The 17,215-nt window shown below is 46.4% G+C and overlaps 1 protein-coding gene across 1 annotated transcript in view; it reads left to right on the top strand.

The window, feature by feature from the left end:
* LOC144688623 (disintegrin and metalloproteinase domain-containing protein 12-like) overlaps nt 1–17,215 on the top strand; it is an 812,806-nt gene that overhangs the window by 624,371 nt on the left and 171,220 nt on the right. The gene's annotated exons all lie outside the window — the stretch shown is intronic.

Genomic DNA, 17,215 nt, shown 5'->3' on the forward strand with positions numbered 1-17,215 from the left:
GAGTAAATAGTGCAGTGAGACAGGGGTTTGTGAGAAGGATAAAGAGTGCAGTCAGACAGCGGTTTGTGAGATGGGTAAAGAGTGCAGTGAGACAGAGGTTTGTGAGATGTGTAAAGAGTGCAGAGAATCACTGGTTTGTGAGAAGGATAAAGAGTGCAGTGAGACAGCGGTTTGTGAGATGTGTAAAGAGTGCAGTGAGACAGAGGTTTGTGAGATGTGTAAGGAGTCCCGTGAGACTGGGGTTTGTGAGATGAGTAAAGAGTGCAGTGAGATAGGGGTTTGTGAGATGGGTAAAGAGTGCAGTGAGACAGGGTTTTGTGAGATGAGTAAAGAGTGCAGTGAGATAGGGGTTTGTGAGATGGGTAAAGAGTGCAATGAGACAGAGGTTTGTTAGATGAGTAGAGTGCAGTGAGAAAGGGGTTTATGAGATGGGTAAAGAGTGCAGTGAGACAGGGGTTTGTGAGATGGGTAATGATTCCTGTGAGACTGGTTTGTGTGATGAGTAAAGAGTGCAGTGAGTCAGTGGTTTGTGAGATGGGTATAGAGTGCAGTGAGACAGGGGTTTGTGAGAAGAGTAAATAGTGCAGTGAGACTAGGGTTTGTGACATGAGTAAAGAGTGCAGTGAGACAGGGGTTTGTGAGATGGGTAAAGAGTGCAGTGAGACAGAGGTTTGTGAGATAGGTAAAGAGTGCAGTGAGACTAGCGATTGTGAGATGAGTAAAGAGTGCAGTGAGACAGGGGTTTGTGAGTTGAGTATATCGTGCAGTGAGATTAGGGTTTGTGAGATGAGTAAAGAGTGCAGTGAGACAGGGGTTTGTGAGATGGCTAAAGAGTGCAGTGAGAAAGGGGTTTGTGAGATGAGTAAAGAGTGCAGTGAGACAGGGGTTTGTGAGATGGGTAAAGAGTGCATTGAGACAGGGGTTTGTGGGACGGGTAAAGAGTGCAGTGAGACAGGGGTTTGTGAGATTAGTGAAGAGTGCAGTGAGACAGGGTTTTGTGAGATGGGTAAAGACTGCAGTGAGACAGGTGTTTGTGAGATGTGTAAAGAGTGCAGTGAGACAGGGGTTTGTGAGATGGGTAAACAGTCCGGTGAGACAGGTGTTTGTGAGATGAGTAAAGAGTGCTGTGAGACAGGGGTAGTGAGATTGGTAAAGAGTGCAGTGAGACAGGGGTTTGTCAGCTGGGTAAAGATAGCAATGAGGCAGAGGTTTGTGAGATGAGTAAAGAGTGCAGTGAGTCAGGGGTTTGTGAGATGAGTAATGAATGCAGTGAGATAGGGGTTTGTGAGATGGGTAAAGAGTGCAGTGAGACAGGTGTTTGAGAGATAGGTAAAGAGTGCAGTGAGACTAGCGATTGTGAGATGCGTAAAGAGTGCAGTGAGACAGGGGTTTGTGAGATGAGTAAATAGTGCAGTGAGACTAGGGTTTGTGAGATGAGTATAGAGTGCAGTGAGACAGGGGTTTGTGAGAAGGATAAAGTGTGCAGTCAGACAGCGGTTTGTGAGATGGGTAAAGAGTGCAGTGAGACAGAGGTTTGTGAGATGTGTAAAGAGTGCAGAGAGACAGGGGTTTGTGAGATGGATAAAGAGTGCAGTGAGACAGCGGTTTGTGAGATGGGTAAAGAGTGCAGTGAGACAGAGGTTTGTGAGATGTGTAAAGAGTGCAGTGAGACAGGGGTTTGTGAGATGGATAAAGAGTGCAGTGAGACAGAGGTTTGTGAGATGGGTAAAGAGTGCAGTGAGACAGAGGTTTGTGAGATGGGTAAAGAGTGCCGTGAGACAGGGGTTTGTGAGATGAGTAAAGAGTGCAGTGAGATAGGGGTTTGTGAGATGGGTAAAGAGTGCAGTGAGACAGGGTTTTGTGAGATGAGTAAAGAGTGCAGTGAGATAGGGGTTTGTGAGATGGGTAAAGAGTGCAGTGAGACAGAGGTTTGTTAGATGAGTAGAGTCCAGTGAGACAGGGGTTTATGGGATGGGTAAAGAGTGCAGTGAGACAGGGGTTTATGAGATGGGTAAAGAGTGCAGTGAGACAGGGGTTTGTGGGATGGGTAAAGAGCGCAGTGAGACGGGTTTGTGTGATGAGTAAAGAGTGCAGTGAGACAGGGTTTTGTGAGATGAGTAAAGAGTGCAGTGTGACAGCGGTATATGAGATGGGTAAATAGTGCAGTGATACAGGGGTTTATGAGATGGGTAAAGAGTGCAGTGAGACAGGGGTTTGTGAGATGGGTAATGAGTGCAGTGAGACAGCGTTTGTGAGATGGGTAAAGAGTGCAGTGAGACAGGGGTTTGTGAGATGAGTAAATAGTGCAGTGAGACTAGGGTTTGTGAGATGAATAAAGAGTTCAGTGAGACAGGGGCTTGTGAGATGGGTAAAGAGTGCAGTGAGACAGTGGTTTGTGAGATGTGTAAAGAGTGCAGTGAAACAGGGCTCTGTGAGATGAGTAAAGAGTGCAGTGAGACAGGGGTTTGTTGGATGAGTAAAGAGTGCAGTGAGACAGGGGTTTGAGAGATAGGTAAAGAGTGCATTGAGACTAGCGATTGTGAGATGAGTAAAGAGTGCAGTGAGACAGGGGTTTGTGAGATGAGTAAATAGTGCAGTGAGACTAGGGTTTGTGAGAAGAGTAAAGAGTGCAGTGAGACAGTGTTTTGTGAGATGGCTAAAGAGTGCAGTGAGACATGGGTTTGTGAGATGAGTAAAGAGTGCAGTGAGACAGGGGTTTGTGAGAAGGAAAAAGAGTGCAGTCAGACAGCGGTTTGTGAGATGGGTAAAGAGTGCAGTGAGTCAGAGGTTTGTGAGATGTGTAAAGAGTGCAGAGAGACAGGGGTTTGTGAGAAGGATAAAGAGTGCAGTGAGACAGCGGTTTGTGAGATGAGTAAAGTGTGCAGTGAGACAGAGGCTTGTGAGATGTGTAAAGAGTGCAGTGAGACAGCGGTTTATGAGATGGGTAATTAAGTGCAGTGAGACAGCGGTTTGTGAGATGAGTAAAGTGTGCAGTGAGACAGAGGTTTGTGAGATGTGTAAAGAGTGCAGTGAGACAGCGGTTTATGAGATGGGTAATTAAGTGCAGTGAGACAGGGTTTTGTGAGATGGGTAATGATTGCAGTGAGACAGGGGGTTGTGTGATGAGTAAAGAGTGCAGTGAGATAGGGGTTTGTGAGATGGGTAAAGAGATCAGTGAGACTAGGGTTTGTGAGATGAATAAAGAGTGCAGTGAGACAGGGGTTTGTGACATGGGTAAAGAGTGCAGTGAGACAGGGGTTTGTGAGATGAGTAAAGAGTGCAGTGAGAAAAGGGTTTGTCAGATGGGTAAAGATAGCAATGAGGCAGGGGTTTGTGAGATGAGTAAAGAATGCAGTGAGATAGGGGTTTGTGAGATGGGTAAAGAGTGCAGTGAGACAGGGATGTGTGAGATGGGTAAAGAGCGCAGTGAAACAGGGGTTTCTGAGATGAGTAAATAGTGCAGTGAGACTAGGGTTTGTTAGATGAATAAAGAGTGCAGTGAGACAGGGGTTTGTGACATGGGTAAAGAGTGCAGTGAGACAGGGGTTTGTGAGATGAGTAAAGAGTGCAGTGAGACAGGGGTTTGTGAGATGACTCAAGAGTGCAGTGAGACAGTAGTTTGTTGGATGAGTAAAGAGTGCAGTGAGACAGAGGTTTGTGAGTTGAGTAAATAGTGCAGTGAGACAGTGGTTTGTGAGATGGCTAATGAGTGCAGTGAGACAGGGGTTTCTGAGATTTGTAAAGAGAGCAGTGAGACAGGGGTTTGTGAGTTGGCTAAAGAGTGCAGTGAGAAAGGGGTTTGTGAGAAGAGTAAAGAGTGCAGTGAGACAGGGGTTTGTGAGATGGGTAAAGAGTGCATTGAGACAGGGGTTTGTGGGACGGGTATAGAGTGCAGTGAGACAGGGGTTTGTAAAATGGTTAAACAGTGCATTGAGACAGGTGTTTGTGAGATGTGTAAAGAGTGCAGAGAGACAGGGGTTTGTTAGATGGGTAAACAGTCCGGTGAGACAGGGGTTTGTGAGATGAGTAAAGAGTGCAGTGAGACAGGGGTAGTGAGATGGGTAAAGAGTGCAGTGAGACAGGGATTTGTCAGATGGGTAAAGATAGCAATGAGGCAGGGGTTTGTGAGATGAGTAAAGAGTGCAGTGAGACTAGGATTTGTGAGATGAGTAAAGAGTGCACTGAGACAGGGTTTTGTGAGATGGGTAAAGAGTGCAGTGAGACAGGGGTTTGTGAGATGAGTAAAGAGTGCAGAGAGACAGGGGTTTGTGAGATGGGTAAAGAGTGCAGTGAGACACTGGTTTGTAGGATGAGTAAAGAGTGCCGTGAGACAGGGGTTTGTGAGATAGGTAAAGAGTGCAGTGAGACTAGGGATTGTGAGATGAGTAAAGAGTGCAGTGAGACAGCGGTTTGTGTGATGATTAAATAGTGCAGTGATACTCGGGTTTGTGAGATGAGTAAAGTGTGCAGTGAGACTGTGGTTTGTGAGATGGGTAAAGAGTGCAGTGAGTCAGGGGTTTGTGAGATGAGTAAAGAGTGCAGTGAGACAGTGGTTTGTGAGATGGCTAAAGAGTGCAGTGAGACAGGGGTTTGTGAGATGGGTAAATAGTGCAGTGAGACAGTGGTTTGTGAGTTGGCTAAAGAGTGCAGTGAGACAGGGTTTTGTGAGATGGGTGAAGAGTGCAGTCAGACAGCGGTTTGTGAGGTGGGTAAAGAGTGCAGTGAGACAGAGGTTTCTGAGATGTGTAAAGAGTGCAGAGAGACAGGGGTTTGTGAGAAGGATAAAGAGTGCAGTGAGACAGCGGTTTGTGAGATGGGTAAAGAGTGCAGTGAGAGGTTTGTGAGATGTGTAAAGAGTGCCGTGAGACAGGGGTATGTGAGATGAGTAAAGAGAGCAGTGAGATAGGGGTTTGTGAGATGGGTAAAGAGTGCAGTGAGACAGGGTTTTGTGAGATGATTAAAGAGTGCAGTGAGATAGGGGTTTGTGAGATGGGTAAAGAGTGCAGTGAGACAGAGGTTTGTTAGATGAGTAGAGTGCAGTGAGACAGGGGTTTATGAGATGGGTAAAGAGTGCAGTGAGACAGGGGTTTATGAGATGGGTAAAGAGTGCAGTGAGTCAGGGGTTTGTGAGATGGGTAAAGAGCGCAGTGAGACGCGTTTGTGTGATGAGTAAAGAGTGCAGTGAGACAGGGGTTTGTGAGATGAGTAAAGAGTGCAGTGGGACAGGGGTATATGAGATGGGTAAAGAATGCAGTGATACAGGGGTTTATGAGATGGGTAAAGAGTGCAGTGAGACAGGGGTTTGTGAGATGGGTAATGAGTGCAGTGAGACAGGGGTTTGTGAGATGGGTAAATAGTGCAGTGAGACTAGGGTTTGTGAGATGAGTAAAGAGTTCAGTGAGACTAGGGTTTGTGAGATGGGTAAAGAGTTCAGTGAGACAGGGGTTTGTGAGATGGGTAAAGAGTGCAGTGAGACAGGGGTTTGTGAGATGTGTAAAGAGTGCAGTGAGACGGGTTTGTGAGATGAGTAAAGAGCGCAGTGAGACAGGGGTTTGTTGGATGAGTAAAGAGTGCAGTGAAACAGGGGTTTGAGAGATAGGTAAAGAGTGCAGTGAGACTAACGATTGTGAGATGAGTAAAGAGTGCAGTGAGACAGGGGTTTGTGAGATGAGTAAATAGTGCAGTGAGACTAGGGTTTGTGAGATGAGTAAAGAGTGCAGTGAGACAGTGTTTTGTGAGATGGCTAAAGAGTTCAGTGAGACATGGGTTTGTGAGATGAATAAAGAGTGCAGTGAGACAGAGGTTTGTGAGAAGGATAAAGAGTGCAGTCAGACAGCGGTTTGTGAGATGGGTAAAGAGTGCAGTGAGACAGAGGTTTGTGAGATGTGTAAAGAGTGCAGAGAGACAGGGGTTTGTGAGAAGGATAAAGAGTGCAGTGAGACAGCGGTTTGTGAGATGAGTAAAGTGTGCAGTGAGACAGAGGTTTGTGAGATGTGTAAAGAGTGCAGTGAGACAGCGGTTTATGAGATGGGTAATTAAGTGCAGTGAGACATGGTTTTGTGAGATGAGTAAAGAGTGCAGTGAGACAGGGGTTTGTGAGATGGGTAAAGAGTGCAGTGAGACAGAGGTTTGTTAGTTGCGTAGAGTGCAGTGAGACAGGGGTTTATTAGATGGGTAAAGAGTGCAGTGAGACAGGGGTTTATTAGATGGGTAAAGAGTACAGTGAGACAGGGGTTTGTGAGATGGGTAAAGAGTGCAGTGAGACGGGTTTGTGTGATGAGATAAAAGTGCAGTGAGACAGGGGTTTGTGAGATGCGTAAAGAGTGCAGTGGGACCGGGGTATATGAGATGGGTAAAGAGTGCAGTGAGACAGGGGTTTATGAGATCGGTAAAGAGTGCAGTGAGACAGGGGTTTGTGAGATGGGTAAAGAGTGCAGTGAGATAGGGGTTTGTGAGATGTGTAAAGAGTGCAGTGAGACAGGGGTTTGTGAGATGAGTAAAGAGTGCAGTGAGACAGGGGTTTGTTGGATGAGTAAAGAGTGCAGTGAGACAGGGGTTTGAGAGATAGGTAAAGAGTGCAGTGAGACTAGCGATTGTGAGATGAGTAAAGAGTGCAGTGAGACAGGGGTTTGTGAGCTGAGTAAATAGTGCAGTGAGACTAGGGTTTGTGAGATGAGTAAAGAGTGCAGTGAGACAGTGTTTTGTGAGATGGCTAAAGAGTTCAGTGAGACATGGGTTTGTGAGATGAGTAAAGAGTGCAGTGAGACAGGGGTTTGTGAGAAGGATAAAGAGTGCAGTCAGACAGCGGTTTGTGAGATGGGTAAAGAGTGCAGTGAGACAGAGGTTTGTGAGATGTGTAAAGAGTGCAGAGAGACAGGGGTTTGTGAGAAGGATAAAGAGTGCAGTGAGACAGCGGTTTGTGAGATGAGTAAAGTGTGCAGTGAGACAGAGGTTTGTGAGATGTGTAAAGAGTGCAGTGAGACAGCGGTTTATGAGATGGGTAATTAAATGCAGTGAGACAGGGTTTTGTGAGATGAGTAAAGAGTGCAGTGAGACAGGGGTTTGTGAGATGGGTAAAGAGTGCAGTGAGACAGAGGTTTGTTAGTTGCGTAGAGTGCAGTGAGACAGGGGTTTATTAGATGGGTAAAGAGTGCAGTGAAACAGGGGTTTATTAGATGGGTAAAGAGTGCAGTGAGACAGGGGTTTGTGAGATGGGTAAAGAGTGCAGTGAGACGGGTTTGTGTGATGAGATAAAAGTGCAGTGAGACAGGGGTTTGTGAGATGCGTAAAGAGTGCAGTGGGACCGGGGTTTCTGAGATGGGTAAAGAGTGCAGTGAGACAGGGGTTTATGAGATCGGTAAAGAGTGCAGTGAGACAGGGGTTTGTGAGTTGGGTAATGAGTGCAGTGAGACAGGGGTTTGTGTGATGAGTAAAGAGTGCAGTGAGATAGGGGTTTGTGAGATGGGTAAAGAGATCAGTGAGACTAGGGTTTGTGAGATGAATAAAGAGTGCAGTGAGACAGGGGTTTGTGACATGGGTAAAGAGTGCAGTGAGACAGGGGTTTGTGAGATGAGTAAAGAGTGCAGTGAGAAAGGGGTTTGTCAGATGGGTAAAGATAGCAATGAGGCAGGGGTTTGTGTGATGAGGAAAGAATGCAGTGAGATAGGGGTTTGTCAGATGGGTAAAGAGTGCAGTGAGACAGGGGTTTATGAGATGGGTAAAGAGTGCAGTGAGACAGGGGTTTATGAGATGGGTAAAGAGTGCAGTGAGACAGGGGTTTGTGAGATGGGTAAAGAGTGCAGTGAGACGGGTTTGTGTGATGAGTAAAGAGTGCAGTGAGACAGGGGTTTGTGAGATGAGTAAAGAGTGCAGTGGGACAGGGGTATATGAGATGGGTAAAGAGTGCAGTGAGACAGGGGTTTATGAGATGGGTAAAGAGTGCGGTGAGACAGGGGTTTGTGAGATGTGTAATGAGTGCAGTGTGACAGGGGTTTGTGAAATGGGTAAAGAGTGCAGTGAGACAGTGGTTTGTGAGATGAGTAAATAGTGCAGTGAGACTTGGGTTTGTGAGATGAGTAAAGAGTTCAGTGAGACAGGGGTTTGTGAGATGGGTAAAGAGTGCAGTGAGACAGGGGTTTGTGAGATGTGTAAAGAGTGCAGTGAGACAGGGGTTTGTGAGATGAGTAAAGAGTGCAGTGAGACGGGTTTGTTGGATGAGTACAGAGTGCAGTGAGACAGTGTTTTGTGAGATGGCTAAAGAGTGCAGTGAGACATGGGTTTGTGAGATGAGTAAAGAATGCAGTGAGACAGGGGTTTGTGAGAAGGATAAAGAGTGCAGTCAGACAGCGGTTTGTGAGATGGGTAAAGAGTGCAGTGAGACAGAGGTTTGTGAGATGTGTAAAGAGTGCAGAGAGACAGGGGTTTGTGAGAAGGATAAAAAGTGCAGTGAGACAGCGGTTTGTGAGATGAGTAAAGTGTGCAGTGAGACAGAGGTTTGTGAGGTTGGTAAAGAGTGCAGTGAGACAGCGGTTTGTGAGATGAGTAAAGAGTGCAGTGAGACTGGGGTTTGTGAGATGAGTATAGAGTGCAGTGAGACAGGGGTATGTGAGATGAGTAAAGAGTGCAGTGAGACAGGGGTTTGTGAGGTTGGTAAAGAGTGCAGTGAGACAGGGGTTTGTGAGATGAGTAAAGTCTGCAGTGAGACAGAGGTTTGTGAGATGTGTAAAGAGTGCAGTGAGACAGCGGTTTATGAGATGGGTAATTAAGTGCAGTGAGACAGCGGTTTGTGAGATGAGTAAAGTGTGCAGTGAGACAGAGGTTTGTGAGATGTGTAAAGAGTGCAGTGAGACAGCGGTTTATGAGATGGGTAATTAAGTGCAGTGAGACAGGGTTTTGTGAGATGAGTAAAGAGTGCAGTGAGACAGGGGTTTATGAGATGGGTAAAGAGTGTAGTGAGACAGGGGTTTATGAGATCGGTAAAGAGAGCAGTGAGACAGGGGTTTGTGTGATGAGTAAAGAGTGCAGTGAGATAGGGGTTTGTGAGATGGGTAAAGAGATCAGTGAGACTAGGGTTTGTGAGATGAATAAAGAGTGCAGTGAGACAGGGGTTTGTGACATGGGTAAAGAGTGCAGTGAGACAGGGGTTTGTGAGATGAGTAAAGAGTGCAGTGAGAAAGGGGTTTGTCAGATGGGTAAAGATAGCAATGAGGCAGGGGTTTGTGAGATGAGTAAAGAATGCAGTGAGATAGGGGTTTGTGAGATGGGTAAAGAGTGCAGTGAGACAGGGATGTGTGAGATGGGTAAAGAGCGCAGTGAAACAGGGGTTTCTGAGATGAGTAAATAGTGCAGTGAGACTAGGGTTTGTTAGATGAATAAAGAGTGCAGTGAGACAGGGGTTTGTGAGATGAGTAAAGAGTGCAGTGAGACAGGGGTTTGTGAGATGACTCAAGAGTGCAGTGAGACAGTAGTTTGTTGGATGAGTAAAGAGTGCAGTGAGACAGGGGTTTGTGAGATGAGTAAATAGTGCAGTGAGACAGTGGTTTGTGAGATGGCTAATAAGTGCAGTGAGACAGGGGTTTCTGAGATTTGTAAAGAGAGCAGTGAGACAGGGGTTTGTGAGATGGCTAAAGAGTGCAGTGAGAAAGGGGTTTGTGAGAAGAGTAAAGAGTGCAGTGAGACAGGGGTTTGTGAGATGGGTAAAGAGTGCATTGAGACAGGGGTTTGTGGGACGGGTATAGAGTGCAGTGAGACAGGGGTTTGTAAAATGGGTAAACAGTGCATTGAGACAGGTGTTTGTGAGATGTGTAAAGAGTGCAGAGAGACAGGGGTTTGTTAGATGGGTAAACAGTCCGGTGAGACAGGGGTTTGTGAGATGAGTAAAGAGTGCAGTGAGACAGGGGTAGTGAGATGGGTAAAGAGTGCAGTGAGACAGGGATTTGTCAGATGGGTAAAGATAGCAATGAGGCAGGGGTTTGTGAGATGAGTAAAGAGTGCAGTGAGTCAGGGGTTTGTGAGATGAGTAATGAATGCAGTGAGATAGGGGTTTGTGAGATGGGTAAAGAGTGCAGTGAGACAGGGGTTTGTGAGATGGGTAAAGAGTGCAGTGAGACAGTGATTTGTGAGATTAGTAAATAGTGCAGTGAGACTAGGATTTGTGAGATGAGTAAAGAGTGCACTGAGACAGGGTTTTGTGAGTTGGGTAAAGAGTGCAGTGATACAGGGGTTTGTGAGATGAGTAAAGAGTGCAGAGAGACAGGGGTTTGTGAGATGGGTAAAGAGTGCAGTGAGACACTGGTTTGTAGGATGAGTAAAGAGTGCAGTGAGACAGGGGTTTGTGAGATAGGTAAAGAGTGCAGTCAGACTAGGGATTGTGAGTTGAGTAAAGAGTGCAGTGAGACAGCGGTTTGTGTGATGATTAAATAGTGCAGTGAGACTCGGGTTTGTGAGATGAGTAAAGTGTGCAGTGAGACTGTGGTTTGTGAGATGGGTAAAGAGTGCAGTGAGTCAGGGGTTTGTGAGATGAGTAAAGAGTGCAGTGAGACAGTGGTTTGTGAGATGAGTAAAGAGTGCAGTGAGACAGGGGTTTGTGAGATGGGTAAATAGTGCAGTGAGACAGTGGTTTGTGAGTTGGCTAAAGAGTGCAGTGAGACAGGGGTTTGTGAGATGGGTGAAGAGTGCAGTCAGACAGCGGTTTGTGAGATGGGTAAAGAGTGCAGTGAGACAGAGGTTTGTGAGATGTGTAAAGAGTGCAGAGAGACAGGGGTTTGTGAGAAGGATAAAGAGTGCAGTGAGACAGCGGTTTGTGAGATGGGTAAAGAGTGCAGTGAGACAGAGGTTTGTGAGATGTGTAAAGAGTACCGTGAGACAGGGGTATGTGAGATGAGTAAAGAGAGCAGTGAGATAGGGGTTTGTGAGATGGGTAAAGAGTGCAGTGAGACAGGGTTTTGTGAGATGATTAAAGAGTGCAGTGAGATAGGGGTTTGTGAGATGGGTAAAGAGTGCAGTGAGACAGAGGTTTGTTAGATGAGTAGAGTGCAGTGAGACAGGGGTTTATGAGATGGGTAAAGAGTGCAGTGAGACAGGGGTTTATGAGATGGGTAAAGAGTGCAGTGAGACAGGGGTTTGTGAGATGGGTAAAGAGCGCAGTGAGACGCGTTTGTGTGATGAGTAAAGAGTGCAGTGAGACAGGGGTTTGTGAGATGAGTAAAGAGTGCAGTGGGACAGGGGTATATGAGATGGGTAAAGAATGCAGTGAGACAGGGGTTTATGAGATGGGTAAAGAGTGCAGTGAGACAGGGGTTTGTGAGATGGGTAATGAGTGCAGTCAGACAGGGGTTTGTGAGATGGGTAAATAGTGCAGTGAGACTAGGGTTTGTGAGATGAGTAAAGAGTTCAGTGAGACTAGGGTTTGTGAGATGGGTAAAGAGTTCAGTGAGACAGCGGTTTGTGAGATGGGTAAAGAGTGCAGTGAGACAGGGGTTTGTGAGATGTGTAAAGAGTGCAGTGAGACAGGGGTTTGTGAGATGAGTAAAGAGTGCAGTGAGACAGGGGTTTGTTGGATGAGTAAAGAGTGCAGTGAGACAGGGGTTTGAGAGATAGGTAAAGAGTGCAGTGAGACTAGCGATTGTGAGATGAGTAAAGAGTGCAGTGAGACAGGGGTTTGTGAGATGAGTAAATAGTGCAGTGAGACTAGGGTTTGTGAGATGAGTAAAGAGTGCAGTGAGACAGTGTTTTGTGAGATGGCTAAAGAGTTCAGTGAGACATGGGTTTGTGAGATGAGTAAAGAGTGCAGTGAGACAGAGGTTTGTGAGAAGGATAAAGAGTGCAGTCAGACAGCGGTTTGTGAGATGGGTAAAGAGTGCAGTGAGACAGAGGTTTGTGAGATGTGTAAAGAGTGCAGAGAGACAGGGGTTTGTGAGAAGGAAAAAGAGTGTAGTGAGACAGGGGTTTGTGAGATGAGTAAAGAGTGCAGTGAGCCAGAGGTTTGTGAGATGAGTAAAGTGTGCAGTGAGACAGAGGTTTGTGAGATGGGTAATTAAGTGCAGTGAGACATGGTTTTGTGAGATGAGTAAAGAGTGCAGTGAGACAGGGGTTTGTGAGATGGGTAAAGAGTGCTGTGAGACAGAGGTTTGTTAGTTGCGTAGAGTGCAGTGAGACAGGGGTTTATTAGATGGGTAAAGAGTGCAGTGAGACAGGGGTTTATTAGATGGGTAAAGAGTACAGTGAGACAGGGGTTTGTGAGATGGGTAAAGAGTGCAGTGAGACGGGTTTGTGTGATGAGATAAAAGTGCAGTGAGACAGGGGGTTGTGAGATGCGTAAAGAGTGCAGTGGGACCGGGGTATATGAGATGGGTAAAGAGTGCAGTGAGACAGGGGTTTATGACATCGGTAAAGAGTGCAGTGAGACAGGGGTTTGTGAGATGGGTAAAGAGTGCAGTGAGATAGGGGTTTGTGAGATGTGTAAAGAGTGCAGTGAGACAGGGGTTTGTGAGATGAGTAAAGAGTGCAGTGAGACTAGCGATTGTGAGATGAGTAAAGAGTGCAGTGAGACAGGGGTTTGTGAGATGAGTAAATAGTGCAGTGAGACTAGGGTTTGTGAGATGAGTAAAGAGTGCAGTGAGACAGTGTTTTGTGAGATGGCTAAAGAGTTCAGTGAGACATGGGTTTGTGAGATGAGTAAAGAGTGCAGTGAGACAGGGGTTTGTGAGAAGGATAAAGAGTGCAGTTAGACAACGGTTTGTGAGATGGGTAAAGAGTGCAGTGAGACAGAGGTTTGTGAGATGTGTAAAGAGTGCAGAGAGACAGGGGTTTGTGAGAAGGATAAAGAGTGCAGTGAGACAGCGGTTTGTGAGATGAGTAAAGTGTGCAGTGAGACAGAGGTTTGTGAGATGTGTAAAGAGTGCAGTGAGACAGCGGTTTATGAGATGGGTAATTAAGTGCAGTGAGACAGGGTTTTGTGAGATGAGTAAAGAGTGCAGTGAGACAGAGGTTTGTGAGATGGGTAAAGAGTGCAGTGAGACAGAGGTTTGTTAGTTGCGTAGAGTGCAGTGAGACAGGGGTTTATTAGATGGGTAAAGAGTGCAGTGAGACAGGGGTTTATTAGATGGGTAAAGAGTGCAGTGAGACAGGGGTTTGTGAGATGGGTAAAGAGTGCAGTGAGACGGGTTTGTGTGATGAGCTAAAAGTGCAGTGAGACAGGGGTTTGTGAGATGCGTAAAGAGTGCAGTGGGACCGGGGTATATGAGATGGGTAAAGAGTGCAGTGAGACAGGGGTTTATGAGATCGGTAAAGAGTGCAGTGAGACAGGGGTTTGTGAGATGGGTAATGAGTGCAGTGAGACAGGGGTTTGTGTGATGAGTAAAGAGTGCAGTGAGATAGGGGTTTGTGAGATGGATAAAGAGATCAGTGAGACTAGGGTTTGTGAGATGATTAAAGAGTGCAGTGAGACAGGGGTTTGTGACATTGGTAAGGAGTGCAGTGAGACAGGGGTTTGTGAGATGAGTAAACAGTGCAGTGAGAAAGGGGTTTGTCAGATGGGTAAAGATAGCAATGAGGCAGGGGTTTGTGTGATGAGTTAAGAATGCAGTGAGATAGGGGTTTGTCAGATGGGTAAAGAGTGCAGTGAGACAGGGATTTGTGAGATGGGTAAAGAGCGCAGTGAAACAGGGGTTTCTGAGATGAGTAAATAGTGCAGTGAGACTAGGTTTTGTTAGATGATTAAAGAGTGCAGTGAGACAGGGGTTTGTGACATTTGTAAAGAGTGCAGTGAGACAGGGGTTTGTGAGATGAGTAAAGAGTGCAGTGAGACAGGGGTTTGTGAGATGACTCAAGAGTGCATTGAGACAGTAGTTTGTTGGATGAGTAAAGAGTGCAGTGAGACAGGGGTTTGTGAGATGAGTAAATAGTGCAGTGAGACAGTGGTTTGTGAGATGGCTAATGAGTGCAGTGAGACAGGGGTTTGTGAGATTAGTAAAGAGAGCAGTGAGACAGGGGTTTGTGAGATGGCTAAAGAGTGCAGTGAGAAAGGGGTTTGTGAGATGAGTAAAGAGTGCAGTGAGACAGGGTTTTGTGAGATGGGTAAAGAGTGCATTGAGACAGGGGTTTGTGGGACGGGTATAGAGTGCAGTGAGACAGGGGTTTGTAAAATGGGTAAACAGTGCATTGAGACTGGTGTTTGTGAGATGTGTAAAGAGTGCAGAGAGACAGGGGTTTGTTAGATGGGTAAACAGTCCGGTGAGACAGGGGTTTGTGAGATGAGTAAAGAGTGCAGTGAGACAGCGGTAGTGAATTGGGTAAAGAGTGCAGTGAGAAAGGGATTTGTCAGATGGGTAAAGATAGCAATGAGGCAGGGGTTTGTGAGATGAGTAAAGAGTGCAGTGAGTCAGGGGTTTGTGAGATGAGTAAAGAATGCAGTGAGACAGGGGTTTGTGAGATGGGTAAAGAGTGCAGTGAGACAGGGGTTTGTGAGATGGGTAAAGAGTGCAGTGAGACAGTGGTTTGTGAGATGAGTAAATAGTGCAGTGAGACTAGGATTTGTGAGATGAGTAAAGAGTGCACTGAGACAGGGTTTTGTGAGTTGTGTTATGAGTGCAGTGTTACAGGGGGTTGTGAGATGAGTAAAGAGTGCAGAGATACAGGGGTTTGTGAGATGGGTAAAGAGTGCAGTGAGACACGGGTTTGTGTGATGATTAAATAGTGCAGTGAGACTCGGGTTTGTGAGATGAGTAAAGAGTGCAGTGAGACTGTGGTTTGTGAGATGGGTAAAGAGTGCAGTGAGTCAGGGGTTTGTGAGATGAGTAAAGAGTGCAGTGAGACAGTGGTTTGTGAGATGGCTAAAGAGTGCAGTGAGACAGGGGTTTGTGAGATGGGTAAATAGTGCAGTGAGACAGTGGTTTGTGAGTTGGCTAAAGAGTGCAGTGAGACAGGGGTTTGTGAGATGGGTGAAGAGTGCAGTGAGACAGGGGTTTGTGTGACGGGTAAAGAGTGCAGTGAGACTGGGGTTTGTGAGATGAGTATAGAGTGCAGTGAGACAGGAGTTTGTGAGATGTGTAAAGAGTGCAGTGAGACAGGGGTATGTGAGATGAGTAAAGAGTGCAGTGAGACAGGGGTTTGTGAGGTTGGTAAAGAGTGCAGTGAGACAGGGGTTTGTGAGATGAGTAAAGAGTGCAGTGAGACAGGGGTTTTTGAGATGTGTAAAGAGTGCAGTGAGACAGGAGTTTGTGAGATGTGTAAAGAGTGCAGTGAGACAGGGATTTGTGAGATGGGTAAATAGTCCGGTGAGACTGGGGTTTGTGAGATGAGTAAAGAGTGCAGTGAGACAGGGGTTTGTGAGATGTGTAATGAGTGCAGTGAGACAGGGGTTTGTGAGATGGCTAAAGAGCGCAGTGAGATGGGTTTGTGAGATGGGTAGAGAGTGCAGTGAGAAACGGGTTTGTGAGATGAGTAAAGAGTGCAGTGAGACAGGGGTTTGTGGGATGGGTAAAGAGTGCAGTGAGACAGGGGTTTGTGAGATGAGTAAAGAGTGCAGTGTGACAGGGGTTTGTGTGATGAGTAAAGAGTGCAGTGAGACAGTGGTTTGTGAGATGGTTAAAGAGTGCAGTGAAACAGGGGTTTGTAGGATGGGTAAAGAGTGCAGTGAGACAGGAGTTTGTTGGATGAGTAAAGAGTGCAGTGAGACTGCGGTTTGTGAGATGAGTAAATAGTGCAGTGAGACTAGCGTTTGTGAGATGAGTAAATAGTGCAGTGAGACAGTGGTTTGTGTGATGGCTAAAGAGTGCAGTGAGACAGGGGTTTGTGAGATTAGGAAAGAGAGCAGTGAGACGGGGGTTTGTGAGATGGCTAAAGAGTGTAGTGAGAAAGGGGTTTGTGAGATGAGTAAAGAGTGCAGTGAGACGGGTTTGTGAGATTGGTAATGAGTGCATTGAGACAGGGGTTTGTGGGACGGGTAAAGAGTGCAGTGAGACAGGGGTTTGTAAAATGGTTAAAGAGTGCACATGAGACAGGTGTTTGTGAGATGTGTAAAGAGTGCAGAGAGACAGTGGTTTGTGAGATGGGTATACAGTCCGGTGAGACAGGGGTTTGTGAGATGAGTAAAGAGTGCAGTGAGACAGGGGTAGTGAGATGGGTAAAGAGTGCAGTGAGACAGGGATTTGTCAGATGTGTAAAGATAGCAATGAGGCAGGGGTTTGTGAGATGAGTAAAGAGAGCAGTGAGTCAGGGGTTTGTGAGATGAGAATAGAATGCTGTCAGATCGGGGTTTGTGAGTTGGGTAAAGAGTGCTGTGAGACAGGGGTGTGTGAGATGGTTAAAGAGTGCAGTGAGACAGTGGTTTGTGAGATGAGTAAATAGTGCAGTGAGACTAGGGTTTGTGAGATGAGTAAAGAGTGCACTGAGACAGGGGTTTGTGAGTTGGGTAAAGAGTGCAGTGATACAGGGGTTTGTGAGATGAGTAAAGAGTGCAGAGACACAGGGGTTTGTGAGAAGGGTAAAGAGTGCAGTGAGACACGGGTTTGTAGGATGAGTAAAGAGTGCCGTGAGACAGGGGTTTGTGAGATAGGTAAAGAGTGCAGTGAGACTAGGGATTGTGAGATGAGTAAAGAGTGCAGTGAGACTGTGGTTTGTGAGATGGGTAAAGAGTGCAGTTAGACAGGGGTTTGTGAGATGAGTAAAGAGTGCAGTGAGACAGTGGTTTGTGAGATCGCTAAAGAGTGCAGTGAGATAGGGGTTTGTGAGATGGGTAAATAGTGCAGTGAAACAGTGGTTTGTGAGATGGCTAAAGAGTGCAGTGAGACAGGGGTTTGTGAGATGGGTAAAGAGTGCAGTGAGACAGTGGTTTGTGTGACGGGTACAGAGTGGAGTGAGACAGGGGTTTGTGAGATGAGTAAAGAGTGCAGTGAGACAGGGGTTTGTGAGATGAGTAAAGAGTGCAGTGAGACAGGGGTTTGTGAGATGGGTAAAGAGTGCCGTGAGACAGGAGTTTGTGAGATGTGTAAAGAGTGCAGTGAGACAGGGGTTTGTGAGATGAGTAAAGAGTGCAGTGAGACAGGGGTTTGTGAGATGAGTAAAGAGTGCAGCGAGACAGGGGTTTGTGAGATGTGTAAAGAGTGCAGTGAGACAGGAGTTTGTGAGATGTGTAAAGAGAGCAGTGAGACAGGGATTTGTGAGATGGGTAAATAGTCCGGTGAGACAGGGGTTTGTGAGATGAGTAAAGAGTGCA

This window comes from Cetorhinus maximus, chromosome 1 (genome assembly GCF_964194155.1).
Source record: "Cetorhinus maximus chromosome 1, sCetMax3.hap1.1, whole genome shotgun sequence".
NCBI classification, from domain to species: domain Eukaryota; kingdom Metazoa; phylum Chordata; class Chondrichthyes; order Lamniformes; family Cetorhinidae; genus Cetorhinus; species Cetorhinus maximus.